Source organism: Plecotus auritus (genome assembly GCF_963455305.1).
Source record: "Plecotus auritus genome assembly, chromosome: 2".
In the NCBI taxonomy this organism is placed as follows: Eukaryota; Metazoa; Chordata; class Mammalia; order Chiroptera; family Vespertilionidae; genus Plecotus; species Plecotus auritus.
In genome coordinates this window covers 26,873,587-26,894,778 of record NC_137771.1, presented here as the reverse complement: position 1 = coordinate 26,894,778, position 21,192 = coordinate 26,873,587, and the positions used below count along the sequence as shown (strand labels likewise).

The window sequence follows — 21,192 nt, the reverse complement described above, 5'->3', positions numbered from 1 at the left end:
TAGTGATTAATAACTGGGATTAAAATAGAGTTAAAATGAAGAGCAGGGTGGCCTTTTCTGAAGAAGACCAGGCACTTGGTTAATGCTTGTTTTAAAAAGCTGAGATTTAAAAAATATACATATTTTTTTGATTTCAGAGAGGAAGGGAGAGGGAGAAAGAGAAACATCAGTGATGAGAGAATCATTGATCAGCTGCTTCCAAAATGACCCACACAGGGGAACCTCCTGGGTCATAGGTCGCTGCTCAACCAGAGCCATGCTGGCTGGGCAAAAGCTGAACTTTCTAAGTTACTGGCAGTTGGGAAGCAGGAGGCTTTGTCCTCTTCCTGAGTCAGAGGGAGGCCCAGAAGGAATGTAGCACACATGGCACCTGGGAGCATTTGTGTTCGGATTGAGAGAGGGTGACTTTCTGGGTAAATCTCTGATGGGAGACTTACAGGTGCTATTTGTTGAAGAGAACGTACAAATGGAAGTTTTTATGGAGTAAATGAGATGCTTGATGTGAAATTCCATGTAGGCTCAGGGCCTGGAGGGGCAGCGCTCCCCACTCTACCTTATAAACCTCTGGGCAAGGGTTCTACCCTCCTTAGTTCATTTGGGGCGATACAACCATCCACACACATGCAATGGTTAGGATAATTCAGCAAATATTTGTTTGTGATCTCTACTTTGTGCCAACTTCTAGAGACAGACTTTAGGGCTGAGACTCAAATCTCAGCCCTATCTTTTCTAAGATATGCAACTTCAGCCTAACCTCTTCACACTGTTGTTTTTTCTTCTGTAAAATAGGGGGAATAATAACAACAACACAACATTATTGTACTGATTAAATGAGATTAAGTATGTAAAGCACTTAATATAACAAATGGCACATAGTAAGTGGTAAAAATATGGTAGTTACTATGCTTTTTTTTTTTAAACATATTTTTATTGATTTCCGAAAGGAAGGCAGAGAGAGAGAGAGAGAGAAACATCAACGATGAGAGAATGATTGATTGGCTGCCTCCTGCACACCCCACACTGGGGATCGAGCCCGCAACCCGGGCATGTGTCCTTGACCAGAATTGAACCCGGGACCCTTCAGTCCACAGGCCAAAACTCTATCCACTGAGCCAAACCAGCTAGGGATAGTAGGTACTATTCTGAAATGCCCTTTTGGAGAGACAAAACCATAATCCTTGTCCTCAAGAAGTTTTAGTTCAGCTAAACATGAAACAAAATAGAGTTAATAAGTGTTTGAACTGAGATATTAATGATGCTTTGTAAGGTGGACAGGTAGGGAGAAGAGAGGCTACAATGTTAGATTTTATTATAAACCAAAGAATTCCTGAGATGGGAGAAATCAGTGAAGGATGGCATAGTCATGGAAAGCTCTCTGAAAAGGGACTTGAAAGGTTAGGTGAAGTTTGGATAGATAGATAAGAAAATATTTGTTGACTTGTTTTATTAAAATGGTGTATCTTGGTCCATTCAGATTTTTCCTGTGGTTATAAGTAATTAGAATATGAGAATCAAACTTCTTTGAGATGCTATGAGGATTAATTAATACAGGTAGTCCTCGGGTTACCTCGGACTCGATGGACCTCGTTTTGTGGTTACGTACGTCGTTTCGTGGTTACGTCGCCATCTCCCATTTATTTATTAAAAAAAAAGTTCTGTCATTTTGACGTATGTACATATGTGCTTTATGTTTTTTATTATTTATTTACCACAAGTAAAGGTCAGGAATTGTTATCTTTTAAATTTCTTTTACTGTTTCACTTCATTACTGCTGTGTATGTGCTCCATGTGAGTGACGTAGGTGCTTATGTAGGAGGGTTCCGACTTACTGCGAAAATTGCGTAGGAACGGATCTCCGATGTAACCTGAGGACCTACTGTATATGAAAAATACTTCAGCGATTTGAGCTTTCTGAATTGGGTATAGGTTGTATTTAATTTTGATTATATCTTGGATATATGTAACATTTCCTCTTGGTCCCATTGAAAAAGAAAAACTTTGACCTTTGATTTTACTTTTCAGTCCAAATAATAAAGTATCTCTGCCCCATTCACTGTGAATATTCAGTTCTTCATTTCTATATCTGCTTACCATGCCCCCCTGTTAGGATAGTGCTGCTTTGCTTGTTTCTTAGCTAATGGAAGGAAGGAGGTGATGCTTTTCAGTGACTTGAGGTTGAGTCAGAAAATTTTTGGTAAGCATGTGAACAAAGTGACATTCTTTTTTTTATTTCTTGTTGTTATTTATTAATCCTATCCTGAGGACACTTTTCCAGCGATTCTTAGAAAGAGTGAAAAATATGGGGAAAGACAGTGAGAGAGAAACATCAATGTGAGAAATACATATCCATTGGTTGCTTCCCGTACACACTTGGACCAGGGCTGTGCCTTGACTGGAATCGAACTGGGGACCCTTCAGTCCTTGGGCCAATACTATCCATTGAGTCAAACCAGCTAGGGCACAAAGTGACATTCTTAAGGTTGGATCACCAGTTCCTTGAATGAACATTTTCAATTTCGAATAAATCTACAGGCAAAATAATAATAGCTTAAATTTGTATAGCGCTGTTTATCCTCACGATGACCTTGTAAAGTAGATATTATTTCACAGATAAGAAAAGAGGCTCGCGCTGGCCAGGTTACTCGGTTGGAATGCTGTCCCAATGCACCAGGATTGCAGGCTCAATCTCCGGTGGCAGTGCGTGCAGGAAGCAACCAATGAATGCATGGGTGGGTGGAACAGCAAATAGATGTTTCTCTCTTAAATCAATAAAAATAAAAAAAAATTAAATATATTTTTATTGATTTCAGAAAGGAAGGGGGAAGGAGAGAGAGCTAGAAACATCAGTGATGAGAGAGAATCATTGATCGGCTGCCTCCTGCATGTCCCCTACTGGGGATTGAGCCTGCCACCTGGACATGTGCCCTTGACTGGAATTGAACCCAGGACCCTTCAGTCTGAAGCTGATGCTCTATCCACTGAGCCAAACCGGCTAGGGCTAAAAAAATTTTTTTTTTAAATATTTTTTATTGATTTTTTTTTTTTTTTTTTTAGAGGAGCGGAAGGGAGAAGGAGAGAGAGATAGAAACATTGATGTGAGAGCTAAACATCAATTGGATGCATCCTGTGCACCCCGGAATTGAACTGGCAACCCTTCGGTACACAGGATGACGCCCAATCAACCAAGCCACACTGGCTAGGGTCCAAGTTTATCTTTTTAAAAGCCAGCATTTGCATTTTAATAATTTTTTGGAATCCTGTCCAGAATTTTGTATTTCAGAAGTGTACTAGTCAGACCATGGGTAGTGAAGGCATGGGGACGGGCTATAAGGGGTCAATGGGGAAAAAAGGGGGACATATGGAATACTTTCAACAATAAAATTTAATTTTAAAAAGCCATTTAACAGTTAAAAAAAAGTATACTAGTAACTCAAAAAGGACTGTAAAATCCTGCCTTAAATCTTAAATTGTCTTACACCTCATACTTGGGTGTCATCCCTTTGTCCTGCCTTAATTGTAGGGTCACCCTAAGGCAACCCCTACCAGGGCAGTTACCATCCAGGGAAAGTGCTTGTTTTTGGTAAACATTGAATTAAATAAGTGCTTTAAATATTGAGGTAGCTTCTTTGAGGTAAAAGTATAATGGAGTGTTAAGGATAGTATGTCTAGGGTGATAATATTGTAATGGAGCCTGATGTATAATGACTTGCTTCTGTAGCTAGCTATGTAGCATCTGGCCTCTTGCCTCCCATTCTCATCTGTGTTACTTGTTGAGTGGGAAGTCAGAACTGCTCTCTGAGGGATTACTTATTTAGAGACTCCTGCTAGGTTCTGTGGATTCTGCATGGTAGATCTGACAAAAGTGAGAAATAACATTTGTGCTTAATTTTCTGAGTTTTCCAAACCCCAGTTTCACAAATTATAGAAACATAAATATTCTCAGTCAGCAGTAAGAGTCTAAATTTAGGGAGGGGAAGGTAATACAATCCCTGTTTTCCAGGATGGAAAAACTGAAGTACAGAAAGATTAAAGAGCAGACTGGAGATCATACTGCAAGACACTTGCACACCTGGGAATTGGATCTGGGCCTTCTAACTCCTGTAGTGTCTCATATATTGCAGGAAGGTGATACTGAAGGTCTTCTTTTCAGTCTGTCTTTTCTTGGCATGTAATTTCAAGGTACAATGCATTGCCTTCAGTGACTGGATGAAACATTGTACTGAGAAACTTGAAGGCACTTGCCAAAAGATGTACAATGACTGCCTGGAAATACAGGCTACTAACTGTATGCCAAGAGAAATAAACAGTGTTCTATTTGGGTTTATAGAGAGGAAGTATCTCTAATGCCTTAGTCCTTCAAGTCCTGTGGAGAAGTAGTAGTCATACATAGGAGCATAGTTTCCTTTGTGTTTGTCTAAACCTACAAGAAGAGAAGCAAATGATTTTTGGCAGTCTGACTAGTAAGCAGGCAATGTGCCATTTAATAGATGTGGAGTTCTGCGTTCTTTTTGTCTGCTTTGGGACATAATTTAGGAGCAGTGTTGTGCTTTTTTTCTTTTTACTAAAGGCCTACTGTCTGATAGTGCTCAAGGGAGATCTGGGATGCATGGGGGAGGGATATGAAGGAGAGATGGGGTAGGAAATCACAGTGGCTTATTACTAGGATATGAAATAAAAGTCATGAAAACCGCCAAAACCGGTTTGGCTCAGTGGATAGAGCGTCAGCCTGCGGACTGGGGGGTCCCGGGTTCGATTCCGGTCAGGGGCATGTGACTTGGTTGCGGGCACATCCCCAGTGGGAGGTGTGCAGGAGGCAGCTGGTCGATGTTTCTCTCTCATCGATGTTTCTGACTATCTATCCCTCTTCCTTCCTCTCTGTAAAAAATCAATAAAATATATTAAAAAAAAAAAAAAAAAAAAGTCATGAAAACCTGTTAACCAGAAGAGATGGGGCCTATCTGGAGGCAATCTTTTAAAAGGACTGAGCCTGATAAGAGGCAAAGAAGGAAATCTCAAATTTTTGACTCATCTAAAATTATGTATGTATAGTTTCTAAGGTTTATTGACTCACCTCTGTTGTGAGTGAATTTAATTTTCCTTTGCTACAGTATTAAGTGTGGGTGGGTTTTATTCACTTTTTTTTGCAGCTATGGGAAGAACTTTGTAATCAAACCTCTTGTGTTATGTAAGGAAGGAGACATGACTACTGGCCAAATGGAAAACCATTGGGGACCATAGATAAGACTTGCAGATTCATATTGGTGAGCATGAGTGCTGTCCTGATGTTTCACTTGAAACAGCTCCACTTCAAAAAAGGATGTATGTTTGAGGAGTAAAAGTTAATTGAGGTTTAAGAGTAAAAGGTAATTGAGGTGTATTTCACCTACATGCTCTGTATGTACTCCAGTTTGGCTTAACCCAATTGGTTTTGGTTTCGTGCGTGTAGTTTGTTGAATAAATTTGAATCAGACCAGGGCCCCGTTTGTCTCTTTGGTTACCTTTGGAGCCCTGCTGGAGCTTCACCACTGCCCCCTCCTCATTGTGGCAGCAGGAGTTCAAGCTCTTAGCACCATACCATGAATAATAATAATACTGAAAATAGCAGTTATACACACACACACACACACACACACACACACACACACACACACACACACACACTAGTGGCCCGGTGCACGAAATTCATGCACGGGGGGTGGTGGTGGTGGTGGGTGGTGGTGTTCCTCAGCCTGGCCTGCACCCTCTCCAGTCTGGGACCCCTTGAAGGATGTCCTACTACCGGTTTACAGGGATCAGGCCTAAACTGGCAGTTGGACATCTCTCTCATAATCCGGGACTGCTGGCTCCAGCCTCTCACCTGCCTGCCTGCCTGCCTGATTGCCCCTAACCACTCTGCCTGCTGGCCTGCTTGCCCCCAACTGCCCCCCTGCTGTTGGCCTGCTCACCCCCAAATGCCCCCCCCACCAGCCAGATCACCCTCAACTGCCCCCCATGCCAGCCTGCTCACCCCCAACTGTCCCCCCTGCTGGCCTGCTTGCCCCCACCTTCCCTCCCCACTGGCCTGCTCACCCCCAACTACCCCCCTGCTGGCCTGCTCACTCCAAACTGCCCCCCCCCACTGTCCTGATCACCTCCAACTGACCCCCACTGACAGCCTGCTCACCCCCAACTGGCCCCCCTGTTGGTCTGCTTACCTCCAACGGCTCCTGCTGTCCCATCCTGGCCTGATCACCCCCCTGCGACCCAAGGTCCCAGCCCCTCCTTTTTTTCTTTTTCTTTTTTTTTTTTTTTTCAGCGCCTTCTTGAGTGGAGGCCAGGGCCGGCTGGAAGCAAGATTCTAGGATTTATTTATCTTCTATAATTGAAACTTTGTAGCCTTGAGCAGAGGCCAGGGCTGGCCAGGGCGGGAAGCTTGGCTTTCTCCATCGCCGGGGGCAACCCAAACCTCCTGCTCAGCTCCAGCTCCGTGGCCACCGCCATTTTTGTTGGGATTTATTTATCTTCTATAATTGAAACTTTGTAGCCTTGAGTGGAGGCCAGGGCTGGCCAGGGCGGGCGGGAAGCTTGGCTTCCTCCATTGCCAGGACAACCCAAGCCTCCTGTTCTCTTCAACTCTGTGGCTGGTCGCCATCTTGGTTGGGTTAATTTGCATACTCACTCCTGATTGGCTGGTGGGCGTGACTTGTGGGTGTAGCAGAGTGATGGTTAATTTGCATGTTTCTCTTTTATTAGTGTAGATATATATTAGAGGCCCGATGCATGAAATTTGTGTAAGGGGCTTGGCCCCTGCTGCGGCTTAGTCCGGAAGGAAGTCCGGTCTAATTAGCACATTATGCTTTTATTATTTTGGATAACAGACACTTTTCTAAAAGTTTGACATATATTATCTCATTTAATATTTTCACCAGAACCTTATGAAGTAGGCACTATAATAGTCTACCAAAAATGGCTTTCTTGTACTGTCATCTCCATGCTATTCTATGTTTTTTTTCTCCACCTCCTCCTATTTATTTATCCATTCATCCTTCATCCCATTCTTTTCCTTTATTCCACTGTATATGTTTCATCAGGCAGAGAAGGAAGAAGACTATTCTCTCTCTTTTTTTTGGGGGGGGGGGGTTTAATCCTCACCCGAGGATATCTTTCCATTTTAGAGAGAGTGGAAGGGAGGGGGAGAGCAGAGAGAGAGAAACATCGATGTGAGAGAGACATATCAATTGGTTGCCTTCCGCACATGCTTGACTGGGTCCGAAGATTGAGCCCCGACCCGTCAGTTCCCAGCCAGTGCCCCATCCACTGAGCCAAACCTGCTAGGGCGGGAGAAGAATACTCTTGACAAAAGAACAGCATGAGCAAAGTAAAGAAAGAGTAAAAAAATCCATGGTATGTTTTCAAGCAGTGACCAGCAGCTATCTGGCATCTAGGATACTTTAGAGACAGCTGTAGGAGGTCAAACTAAAAATACAGACTCTGGGAACAAATTTTAGAGGCCACTGAAAGGCATGCTATGGAATTTTGTTTTAAATAGGGAAGTGATAGTAAATCTGTCTCATAAGGTAACTCTAATGGCTAGATGGAGAGATGAACAGTTTAGGATTCTGTTATATTAGCCTGGGTGTGAAAGAGGCTGGAGTTGGGTTGTGGCTGAGGATAACAGGTAACCATTTTGTCATTTTGGAGACAGACTAATAGGATTTTGGTTATTGAAATGGGAGCATTTTGAAACAAAATGATAGAGAACAAAAAAAAAATAAATTACTACTCTAAGAAGATGAAGTAATATTCATGTAAAAAGTAATAAAAGGGGGACATTATTGGAATTCATAAATAGACACTTAAATAGTTAATAAAGTATTACTCAGAGTAAAAAAACATATATATTTTTTATTGAGTTCAGAGAGGAAGGGAGAGGGAGAGAGGGATAGAAATGTCAATGATGAAAGAGAATCATCAATCTGCTGCCTACTGCACGCCTCACACTGGGGATCAAGTCTGCAACCTGGGCATGTGCCCTGACCAGGAATCTAACGATGACTTCCTGATTTATAGGTCGATGCTCAACCACTGAGCCACACCAACTGGGCACAAAAGCCTTTTTTATGTTTGGAAAAAAGGATAAATGCTTATTGGAAAAAATCCAGATAACACCAAAAAGTACAAAGGAAATATTACCATAGTCTTTGCATCCAGAGATAATCATTCTAATATTTTGATGCACATCCTTCCAGGCATTTATCTATGTATTTATATGCACATGTGTATGTGTTTTTTTCCCTAATTTTAAAATTGAAATAGACACATAAAATTTACTATCTTACTATTTTTTTTTTTTTTTTTTTTTTTTTTTTTTTTTAATATATTTTATTGATATTTTACAGAGAGAAAGGGAGAGGGATAGAGAGCTAGAAACATCGATGAGAGAGAAACATCGATCAGCTGCCTCCTGCACACCTCCCACTGGGGATGTGCCCGCAACCAAGATACATGCCCTTGACCGGAATCGAACCCGGGACCCTTCAGTCCGCAGGCCGACGCTCTATCCACTGAGCCAAACCGGTTTCGGCTACTATCTTACTATTTTTAAGTGTACAGGTCAATGGTATTAAATGCATTCATAATATTGTTTAACCATCTCCACCATCCATCTTCATAACTTTTTTCATGTTGTAAAACTGAAACTCTATACTTATTAAACAACTAGGGGCCCAGTGCATGAATTTGTGCACCTTGAAAGGAACTGTGGGCTGTGAGGCTACGGTGGGCACAGGGGCAGGTCTTGGCCCATCCTCTGCGCCCCCGTCCGGCCCCTCCTGCTGCAGCCTCTGGTCCCCTCTCTGCCAGCAGTCCCGCTCCCGCTGCCACTGCTCCCATGCTCTGACGGGGCCAGCCCCGCTTGCACCCGCTGATGGCACGGAGCAATTGGGGCCAGCGCCAGCAGTGGGTGTGAGTGGTGGCTGCTGCCCTGATTGCCCCTTAGGAGCAGGGGGAAGTGGAGAAGCCCTCAGGGGCAATCAGGGCTGGCAGCCGTCGTCAGGGCGCTGAGTGATCGGGACCGGCACTGGGCGCCGGCAGCGGGTGTGAGCAGAGGCTCCAGCGCCGGCTGTGGTTGTGAACGGGGCCAGCTCTGGCAGTGGGTGTGAGCACTGGGCGGGACTGCGGCGTGCAGGAGCAAATAATTTTTTGTAACCACCAAAGGCTCTCCCTGATGACAGCGACCGGCACCCTGCCTTGGTCTGGCGCCCTCGCTCACCTGCTCCACCATCCTTCCATGGCTGACACCCGCCATGTTCCATGCGGACCCCTGGTGGTCATTGCAAGTCATAGCGAGCCGTTGTTTGGTTGTTCTGCCTTTTGGTCTACTTGCATGTTAGCCTTTTATTATATAGGATAACTCCCCATTTTCCTTTCTTTTAGCCCTTGGCAACCACTATACAACTTTCTGTGTCTATGATTTTAACTACTCTGAAGTTCTTCATGTAAGTGGAATGATACAGTATTTGTCTCTTTTATGACTGGCTTATTTCACTTAGCATAATGTCCCTAAGTTTCATCCATGTGTATGTTTTCATGTAAATTGATGCATACATTTCATGCTGTTCTGTGTCTTGTTTATTTTTCCCCCCTCTTAGCAGTATGCTATAGATATCTTTATGTATTAATGTATACAAGTCTACATCAGTGGTCTCAATCTGGGTTAATTTTGCCTTCCAGGGAACACTTAGATCGAACCCACAACTTTGGTGAATCAGGATGATTCTCTAACCAACTGAGTTACCTGGCCAGGGCGTACCAGCACAGTTTTTGAAAGACTATCCTTTTTCCATTGAATTACCTTTGCACCTTTGTTAAAAACCAATTGACTGTATTTGTGTGGGGCTATTTCTCTTCTGTTCCATTGACATGTGTCTATTCTTTTGCCAATATCACATTTTCTTGATTACTATAGCTGTATAGTAAGTCTTGAAATTAGATAGCAAAGCTGTCTACATTATTGTTTTTAATTTTTGTGTAGAATTCAGGTGTATCATAATTCATGTAACCAGATTTCTACTGAAGGACATTTAAAGTGTTCTATTTTTTGCTGTAATAAATGATTCTAAGATGAACATCTTTGCACATATATCTTTTTGTGTGATTCTCTTCAGGGTAAATTCATAGGATGAGAGGATGTATACATTATTTTTTTCTTCCAATTTTCTAAGGCATTTATTAGAGGGTATAATTTTTTTTTTTTTTCCTTTTTGATAAATCCTCACCTGAGGATATTTTTCCATTGATAGAGTGGAAGGGAGGGAGGAAGGGGGAGAGAGAGGGAAAAAGATAGATGAGAGAGAGAAACATTGATGTGAGAGAGACACATCGATTGGTTGCCTCCTGCACTTGGGATCAAATCTGCAACCCAGATATGTGCTCTTGCCCGGGAATCGAATCTCAACTCTGTTACGCAGGTCAATGCTCTAACCACTACACAGGCCAGGGCTAACTTTTTTATTTTTTAGTAATTAAACATTTCCAATTTTTATTCATAAAATTAAAACAGCATCAGTAGGTTTACAGAGGTACATATCAATAACAGAACAGGAAGGAAATGAAATATTCTAGAGACATCTTGAAAAGTCTTGAATACACACCAGGCTAAAAATCTACAGCTAAACGGTGGTTGTTACAACAGGTTATATTTATTCCTGCATTTTCTAAATGAGTTTTTCTAATATTTGCCTTTCTCTTTTCCAACTTTTCAAGATTTGGCTTTGCAGTCAAGAACTTTTTCCTGATTTTTGTCTAGTTTTAGCCTGGTGATAACCACCTTGCTCAGATGAATACCCACATGGACAGTTGTGTCATTAGCCTTCTCACGCTGCACCTGCTCGATGTAGATGACATATTTCTTTCTGTACACCCTTACTACCTTGGCTGATCTTTGTAGTGTCCTCAGACCACCTGGACCTCCTCATCCTTGTGGATGGGCATGGAGTGGACGTTGTACTTCTGCCGCAGCTCCTTGGAGAGCGAGGATAACATGATCATCTAGTGCATGTGTGAGGGGACATTGAAGCGTGTTTGCAGTTTTTGCTGCAGTCCAAGATGACCAAAGGGTGGAACTTCATGGTTATCATCTACCTGGTGCTGGAAGTGTTCCACATAACTAACCATTTTTAAATGAACAATTCAGTGGCATTTAGTGCATTCACAATATTGTACAACCACTACCTCTATCTAGTTCCAAAATGTGTCCATCACCCCAAAAACCCTTTAGCTATTAAGCAGTTACTCCCTATTCCCCTCTTTTCAGCCTCTAACAACCACCAGTCTGCTTTCTGTTTTCTTTTTACCTATTTTGGATATCTATATATATATATCTATATATCTAATCTATATATATAAACAGGAAGTATGCTAATTAGCTGGGCATCATGACTGCTCAGGAGAAGCCGCTTGCAGATGGGCGGGAGGAGGCTGGGGGCGGGCCGGAGTGGAGACACAACACACGGGGAGGCTGGGGCTGGGGGCGGGCCGGAGCAGAGACACAACACACAGGAGCACCTGCCCCCAACCCAGCGGACACAACTGGCTGGCCCCCCGCGGGGTGCCTCCTCGCCCTGGAGGCAGGGCGCCTCCTCTTCTTCACTTGTAGTTATTTGTACTTCATTCCTTTTTATGGTTGAATATTTCATTGTATATAGAACACAATTTGTCTATCTAATGATGGAGATTAACACCTTTAGGCTGTTGTGCATAGTGCTGCTGTGAACATGTGTACATGTATTTCTTTTCAGTTATTTTTGGGCCTATGCCTAGGAATGGAATTGCTGGGTCATATGATAATTCTATGTTTAACTTTTTGAGAAACTGCCAAACTCTTTTTAGACAGTGGCTACACCATTTTACATCCCCACCAGCAATGTATGAAGATACCAATTTCTCCACATCTTTTCCAACACTTATTTTCCTTTTAAAAAAAACTATAACCATCCTATTGGATGTGAAAGTGGTGTCTCATTGTGGTTTTGACTTACATTTCCTTAATGACTAATGATATTGGGCATCTTTTCATGTGTTTGTTGGCCATATGTGTATTTTCTTTGGAGACTAGGTCCTTTGCTCATTTTTAAACTGTTTTTTTTTTTGTTGTTGTTGTTGTTGAGTTGCACACATTATATTTTGATACATATTGCCACACTGCTTTAAAAAAGGTTTGAACCAGCTGTATGTCTGTTCCCCTCACCCTTGCAATTTATGTATATTACCTGTCTCTTTCATTGTTGTCAGTCTGGTAAACAAGAAATGGATTTCATTTCTTAGGTTAATTGTTTTTTAAGGGTACCTTGACCATTTGTGTTTTTAGGTTTTGAATTTCCTGTTCATTCCTGTTGTGTCCACTTCTATATAATCGTTTTTATTCTTGTATTTATTGATTTGGAAGAGCTTTTTGTGTATTGCAAGTAATAACCCTTTGTATAGTCTTATGTATTGGAAGTATTTTTTTAGTTTTCTTTTGACTTTTACGATTCTTTTTGCCATATAAAAGTTTTAATACATTCTTGTACACTTTTTAGGAGTACAAGTTATTTTAACATTCAGAAAGAGTTCTTGTCGGAAATTTATAATTGATTTAACTGTTGGAACTTACAGATGTAAGTAAAAAATGATGTTGATTCTCTAGTGTAAATGAAGATATACCCAGGGCCTCTTTGTCTTTACTGTGCATTCCTGTTGCTCTTTTTGTGGAGTTCCTTACACATACGTGTAGGTAATTGCAGGTGAAATATGGGATTCTATAGGTATGGATACCTTTGGTTAACTACCCAGTCAGTTTCCTTGATTTTTTTTGAGGGGGGAAGGTGGTTAGTTTATATATTGTTGCATAGCACAATACTTGTCACAGTGGTTCTCGCCTCCAGCTGCACATTGGAGTCACCTGGAGAGCATTAAAAAACACTGATGCAAAAAAACCCCAAATATATGTATACACACACACACACACACACACACACACACACACACACACACACACTGATGCCTAGGCTTGTAGTATTCAGTAAACATCCATTAGAAATAGATGATTTATTTAACTCTTCAGCTGCCATTATTTTCCCTGACTTATAGTTAATCTTTTCTTATTTACTGGGTTTTAGTCCCAGCTTTGCCACTAACTCACTGAATATATAACTGTGGACAGATTACCCTCTCTGGGCTTTAGTTCCCTCTTCGGATATATTAGATAGGAGAAACTGATTGGATTAATCCAGGGATGGGCAGACTTTCTGTTAAGGTCCAGGTAGTAAATAATTTAGGCTTTGTGGGCCATATACTGTCTGTCTGTCACTGTGTCTAAAGCTCCTTTCAACTCTGGTATTTTGTGGTTCTCTCTCTCTTTTCTTTTTTAATCTTTATTGTTCAGAGTATTACAGTTGTTCCTCCTTTTTTCCCCCCATAGCTCCCCTCCACCCGGTTCCCACCCCACCCTCTGCCCTTACCGGGCCCCCCCCCCCCCCACTGTCCTCATCCATAGGTGTAAGATTTTTGTCCAGTCTCTTCACGCACTCCCCACACTCCTTTCCCCCCGAGAATTATCAGTCCACTCCCTTTCTATGCCCCTGATTCTATTATATTCACCAGATTATTCTGTTCATCAGATTTTTTATTCACTTGATTTTTAGATTCACTTGTTGATAGATATGTATTTGTTGTTCATAATTTTTATCTTTACCTTTTTCTTCTTCTTCCTCTTCTTAAAGAATACCTTTCAGCATTTCATATAATACTGGTTTGGCGGTGATGAACTCCTTTAGCTTTTTCTTATCTGTGAAGCTCTTTATCTGCCCTTCAATTCTGAATGATAGCTTTGCTGGGTAGAGTAATCTTGGTTGTAGGTTCTTGCTATTCATCACTTTGAATATTTCTTGCCACTCCCATCTGGCCTGCATAGTTTCTGTTGAGAAATCAGCTGACAATCGTATGGGTGCTCCCTTGTAGCTAACTAACTGTTTTTCTCTTGCGCTTTTAATATTCTCTCTTTGTCTTTTGCTCTTGGCATTTTAATTATGATGTGTCTTGGTGTGGTCCTCTTTGGATTCCTTTTGTTTGGGGTTCTGTGTGCTTCCTGGACTTGTAAGTGTATTTCTTTCACCAGGTGGGGGAAGTTTTCAGTCATTATTTCTTCAAATAGGTTTTCAGTATCTTGCTCTCTCTCTTCTTCTGGCACCCCCATAATTCTGATGTTGATATGCTTGAAGTTGTCCCAGAGGCTCCTTACACTATCTTCATATTTTTGGATTCTTTTTTCTTTTTGCTTTTCCAGTTGGGTGTTTTTTGCTTGTTTGTATTTCAAATCTTTGACTTGATTCTTGAGATCCTCTAGTCCAGGGGTGGGCAAACTTTTTGACTCGAGGGCCACAATGGGTTCTTAAACTGGACCGGAGGGCTGGAACAAAAGCATGGATGGAGTGTTTGTGTGAACAAATATAAATTCAAAGTAAAGGAGCGGAGGGGAGAGCAAGAGAACCAGATAGAACAGCCGGATCCGGCCCGCGGGCCGTAGTTTGCCCACAGCTGCTCTAGTCTGTTGTTGGATCTCTGTATATTATTCTTTATTTCAGTCAGTGTATGCTTAATTTCTAGTTGGTCCTTTTTCATTTCCTCAAGGGTCTCACTAAATTTATCAGCCTTTTCTAGAAAATTCTTGAAAAACCTTATAACCGTGGTTTTGAACTCTATATCCAGTTGTTTGCTTTCCTCCATTTCCTTCATTTGTGATCTGTTTCTTTGTCTCCGCATTTTGGCTGCTTCCCTGAGTTGATAGAGTGGCTTTGTGTGCTAGGTGTCCTATAAGGCCCAGAAGCTCAGCCTCCCCAGTTACCTGAGGTGGACACTTTTGGTGCACCCCTTTGTGGGCTGTGTGCACAGTCTTGTTGTAGTTAAGCCTTGATTGTTGTTGGTATCACTGGGAGGAATTGACCTCCAGGCCAATTGGCTGTGAGGATCAGCTGTGTCTATGATGGGAGAACTTCTGTGCTGGAGACACCCTTATGAGACAAGACTTGCAAAAGCCTCTGTGCTCAGCTTGGATGGGGCGGAGTCTCAGGGCGGAGCAGACAGCAATGGCTTCCCATCAGCCCTACCCTAAGAGGCCCCTGAGTCTCAGTGTCTCGCGGTAATCACTGCAAGCACCTCTGAGAGAAAGCCGCCCTCGAGTTCCGCCTGCTGCCAGACAGTCCAGTTTCTCCCCGAATGAGTCTGGGTCCCCAGAGTCTCACCTGGAACTGGAGGTCAGAGCAGTTAGGAGCTTTTGTCTCCCTCCCGCTTGAGAAAGCCAGCGGAGTACTCAGTTGCCAGCCCTCTCCACGTGCGCGCCTCCGTACCTCTGCCTTCTGCAGCTCCTCTGAGTCTCAGTGTGCTTTTCTCTTTCCTTCTAGTTGTAGAATTTCCACTCATCCAGCCTTCCTGTGGTTCTGGATGATGTCCATTTTGTCTTTTAGTTGTAGTTTTGAAATTGTTGTGCGAGGCAGCAGTTTAGGTGTTTACATATGCCGCCATCTTGGTTTCTCTCTGTGGTTCTCTTTTAAACCCTAGGCAGGGGTCTCAATGCAAAGAGCCAAGGAAAATCTTGGTTAGCCTCCACCAATTAAATATAGATAATATCAAACACTCATATAGTGCTTACCATCTGCCAGACACTATTCTAAAAGCCTTAAGTCTCAGAGGAACCCAGTGAAGAGTATAGATGCTATTATTACTCCCATTTACAGATGAGAAAACTTGAGGCAAAGGAAAATTAGATAAATAACTTGCCAAATAATGGCTATAGCTGGATAGTAGAGCTAGAATTTGAACCCAGGCATTCTGCCTCCGTTATACTCTACTGCCTCTCCCTAACTTAGATGTATACCTCCAAATAATGGAGCACTTTAGCTATTATACTCTATCACAGGTATTGTAAGATAAAATATCACTGAAACCACCAAAAATGGGCAATCATGAGGCTGTAAAGATGGCCGAAGAATAGAAACATTATTATTATTATTATTATTATTTTAAAATTTTTAAACCTTTTATTTTTAGATAGAGGAAGGGGGGAGAAAGAGAGAGAAACAGAGAAACATTGATTTGTTCTACTTATTTATGCATTCATTGGACACAGCATTGTCTATGTATATATTTCCATCTTTCTATTACATTTACTCTTTTTTATTAAACTTATTGGGGTAACATTGGTTAATAAAATTATAAAGGTTTCAAGTTGTATGGTACATCATCTGTATATTGTTATCCTTAGCATCGGATCTAGCAATCTGTACCTCAGACACTCAGACCTTCCGTCACTGTATATGTGATCCCCTTTACCCTTTACTACACCACCCTCACCCTCCTTCCCTCTAGTAACTACCTTACTGTTGTCTGTGACTATGAGTTTGTGTTTGTTTTATCATACTAACTCTTGAGAACCTTGAAAGGGGTCCAGTGTATGGTAACTGTCTTCTCAGTCTCTGGAATTTAATTTCATCTTAGTAGGAATTCAGTACTTCAAGCAAGCAAATAGACCAGAGTAAAAGAGGTATAAATTCTATTGGTAAGAGGCTGCTAAAACAGTTTGTATTATAGGCTGAGCATCCAGGCTTTAGTTCTGTCTCTACCACCAGCCTATTATATGGGCAGGGGAGCTCACTGAGCCTTAGTATTATCAAGTATAAAATTTCAGGGGATTGGACTAGATGGATGATTTCTGAATTTCTGAAAAATGTGCCAATTTTGCATTCTCTGCCCTACATCTTACTTAGATGTAAAAATGTTGCAAATTCCTTTTACCACTTGGTAAGATTGATGCTTGGGAAGAATGCATCACATACATCTTAGGTATGCACTTCTCAGTTTGAGAAGCATGGCCTTATATTATTATTGTAGTCCCTTTCCCCTTAAAGAGAGACAGGCATAGGAAGAATATAGGCCATGATCTGCACTATAAATTCCAAACCACTCCTCTCACCAGACTGACTGAACAAGTCAAGTACAGGTTCTCCCACTTATTGAGCATCTTAATCTGTCTGATATATTCAGCAGGTCTGCAGTTGAATTTTTCCCAAACAACACTAAAAAGGAGTAGTTGCTTGCCATGATGTTCCTGCAGCTAATTCATTCTTTCTAACATAGTAAAGTGTAAATTTTTATAAAACTTTATCCTTATATTAAGAAATAAAAGGCAAGGCACTGACCTTTTCCCTACTCTTCAATCTCTCTTCAGTTGAATAATCAAATTCAAATTCCTTTAATCAAAAAGGAAAATCAACTTTCTGGGAAGTGCCAACATCCTTTAAACAATTTTTTCTTTTACCCTCCTTTGCCAAAACTTTTTTTTTGAAGCTTGGACTATTAGAAGGATGTTAGATGGGAGGACATTGAGGTTTCAGGAGGGAAAGTTGACTTCCCAAAGTCACAAAGCTGATTTGTACAGAACAGAGATAAGCAATATAGTGGAAAAAGAACACTGACTATAAAATCAATTCAAAGTTTGCCTTTGCCACTAACTAGCTCTGTGACTTTGGGCAGGTTACCTAATGTGTCTAATTTCTATTTCCTCATTGATAAAACGAGGGCAATGTAACTTCATAGGATGTGAAACTCTTAGCATGGAATCTAGCAATCTGTACCCAGTATTCATTGAGTATATTCTATATATGAGGCTCTGTGCTGAGGCTAGAGATAAAATATACCATTTCTTCCTTCAGAATTTGTAGTCTAGTGGGGGAGATAGAAATATTTTAAAGTTTTGTACAATAAGTTCTGTGATAGAGGTAAATACAGGCTACTGTGGCAGACAGAAGACAAGTACAGCTGGGGAGTTATCTCAAGGCAGGCTTTCGTTGGGACGTAATGCTAAAGAGTGTGGGGCTGGTTGAGATCAGGCTGCAGTGCACATAAATTTGAGCGGTTATACTCTAAAGGTAAGAAGATCAATGAGGAAGCTGATAGGATAGCCTAGTTGAGAAATCATGAAGCCTTCAATTGATTTAATGGCAACGGTAAATGTGGTAATGGTGAATAAACTTTGAGATAGTTTTAGGAACTAGTATAGGTAGAAGTTGAGACAGATTGGAACTGGGGTGAGGGAGACAGATATTAGGATCACTTCAAAGTATTTAGTTTGATTATCTAGGTGGTTCACTCAAGTATGGCTGGGAAGGTAAGGAATTCAATTTTGGACATACCAGGTTTCAGATGCCTGTTTGGAGTGATGATGATATAATGGTGCTAGCTAGCTAACATTTATTGACTGCTTCTTATAGAACAGGCCCTATTCCATATGCTTTGCATTTATTAATTATTTAATTTTCACAGTTACCTTTTGAGATTATATTTATGATTATCCTCACTTTATAAATAAGAAATCTGAGGCACAGAGATTAAATAACTTGACCAAGTTTCCATAGCTAATAAGTGGTTTAGCCAGAACTTAAATCTAGGAAACCTGGTTCTTGAATCCTTACTGTTAACCACTTCACTATATTATATGCCTCTCATTGATGATGGGAATGTTCACTAGGCAGTTAAATATCCAGGCCTGGCATGGCAACATGAGAGAGAACTAGGTTGCAGATATGGATTTGGGGTGTTATCAGCACAAAAATGATTATATACTAGTAGAAGCCATAAATGTCACCCAGAGAAAGTTTATAGAATAGAAACGGCAGGTAGATGCCCTAAAAATTAGTCAAATATGTTCTTGAGTAGTGATCAGTGTTGATAATGTAAAGGAGCTGTTTATAAGTAAAATTGATAAGAGAATGATGGCTAAGGTTACTTCATATGAGATTGTGTTACTGCCCACAGGGCACCAGTTAATGCTGATTGTTCTCATGACAGACATTGCTAGTAGAGCAGTGGCTGGCCTCAGTAAAGGAAACTGAGGAAGGACTAGTGAGATAGGAGGAAAAGCTAGAGAGATTGGTGCAGTTGAAGCCACAAAGGAGAAGGATTTATGGAGAGGGAGCTCAATAGTATCAGATTGTGTTTTCCTTTTCATGACATGTTTTGGGAGCTTAGTGGAAAAGTGTTATATTTGGCAGTCAGGTTCATTAGTGATCTCAGAGAGTGTGATATCAATGGAGCTGGGGGTGGGGGTGGGCAGCTATGATTGTATTGATTCATAATCCAAGATTGTGGTTTCAATTCAGTTGTAATCCATAGAGGTAAGAAAGTGATTGATGGACTTCAGGATCTAATTTGGTTGGGAAGGAAATGAAGTCAAAAGAGGAAGATAACTTGGAGGGAAGGGACCAAACTGGGGGGAGGCCGCTTTTATAGTGGAACCTTGGTTCTCGAACTTAATTCGTTCAGAAAGGCTGTTCGAGAAGTGATTTGTTCTAAAACTGAATAATTTTCCCCATTAGAAATAATATAAATTGAATTAATCCATTCCAGACCCCCAAATGATTCCCTGTTTTAACTTTTCTCATATATAGTACATATCTAATGTACTGTTTAGTCTATAAATAAAAACTTAATTAAATTTATAGAACCATCCCCTGCTAGCCTTAAATTAATTTTTAATATATCACTGCCTCTGAAATGCTATCATTGGCTAACTACTTTTTGTTTATCCAAACAACAGTTTTTCTACCTATTCATTTGCCTATGATTGTTGTTTTGTGAGCACTTTCACACCCTTAGCAACATTATGTCTTAAAATTGTGCTAATCATTGATTTAGCCAGCAACAAAAGCATTCTCTCCTTTGTTGCCTGAGAGATGCTTTTTGTGATGCTGAGGTATCAACATGAAACGATTGGGTTGTCAGGTCGAAAACAAGTTTTGGTCAACAACCGAGACATTTTTTCTGTGAACCACTTGGTCGAGAACCCAATTGTTCGAGATGGGAGACGTTCAAGAAACGAGGTTTGAATGTACTCTTGCTTGTAAAAGGCTGTATTGGGATATCAGAGCCAGCCAGCACTCAAGAGCTCTATGATCTGCCCATTGCCCTGGATACTGTTAATTAGCACACATTAGGGCCACCCTACAGCATGAGTTGGATCTTTGGCTGTATACATAAAAATTTTGGTGAGTTTCTCCAGGGTGAAATTTCTTTGGACCAGGGTTTCTTAACTTTGGGCCTGTTGACAGGTTTGGGCTGGATAATTCTTTGTTGTGGGCATGGGGAGTTTTCCTTTGCATTGTAGGATGTTGAGTAGCATCCCTGGCCTCTACCCATTGGATGCCAGCAGCGCCCCCACCTCCGTAGTTGTGACAGCCAGAAATGTTTCCAGACATTGCACATATCCCCTGGTGGACAGATTCACTTCTAGTTTACAATCACAACTCTAGATTCTTCTGGTTTTCCTCTAGGTCTTTTATAGATTTCCCTCACCTTCATTAGCCCCTCTAGGCCCTTCAGCTCTGTTGGCTTGGAGAGTTCAGTTATTTCAGCCTGTGGCCTTTTCCCAAAAAATTTTCAGTCTGGAAATAAACCCTCACTAGAGGTGAGACAAAGAGGTGCATTTCCCTATTAGTAGCAGTTAGCTACTTAAACCATTAAATGTTTTGGGGTTATGGTATTTAGAAAAGAGTGTATAGTCAAATTTTAATATCTCTCATAAACTTTTATATCTCTTACCTCCTTATAGTACAGTTATTTGTATCTGTGTTTCTTACTAGCCTGGACTCCTTGAGGACAGGGACCCTTTCTTAATCTTTGCATGCCAAACATCTTGCAGAGTACCTGGCACATAGTAGATTCTCAGTAAATGTTTGCTGAAATGTCAGTTATTTTGATAATTAGCTAAGTAGGTTAAACCTGTAATTTTGCAGAGTGTCTCAGTTATCAGGCCTCACAAAGAGGCCAGAGTTCCCTTAATATTGTCAAATTCTGATTTGTGCAGAGAGAATAATTTTGTCCAGTAATTTCTATGTACACAGATCTCAGGTGTCTTCTGGAAGAATGGGAAATGGAATAGAATGACTTGCTGCTTTTTGAAAGATACCACAGATCCTTTTAGCTCTACCTGGCACCCAGGGCTGACTGTTCTATAGTTAGAGTCACACTGAAAAATATAATTGAAGCCCTAGCTGGTTTGGCTCAGTGGATAGAGTGTCGGCCTGTGGACTGAAGGGTCCCAGGTTTGATTCCGGTCAAGGGCACATGTCCAGGTTGTGGGCTCAATCTCCAGTGGGGGGCATGCAGGAGGCAGCCGATCCATGA

General features: G+C 41.3%; 1 protein-coding gene across 2 annotated transcripts in view; it reads left to right on the top strand.

Moving 5' to 3' along the window:
- Window positions 1-21,192, top strand: part of TRIT1 (tRNA isopentenyltransferase 1) — a gene marked incomplete at its 5' end in the record, with an annotated part of 43,100 nt that overhangs the window by 1,047 nt on the left and 20,861 nt on the right. The gene's annotated exons all lie outside the window — the stretch shown is intronic.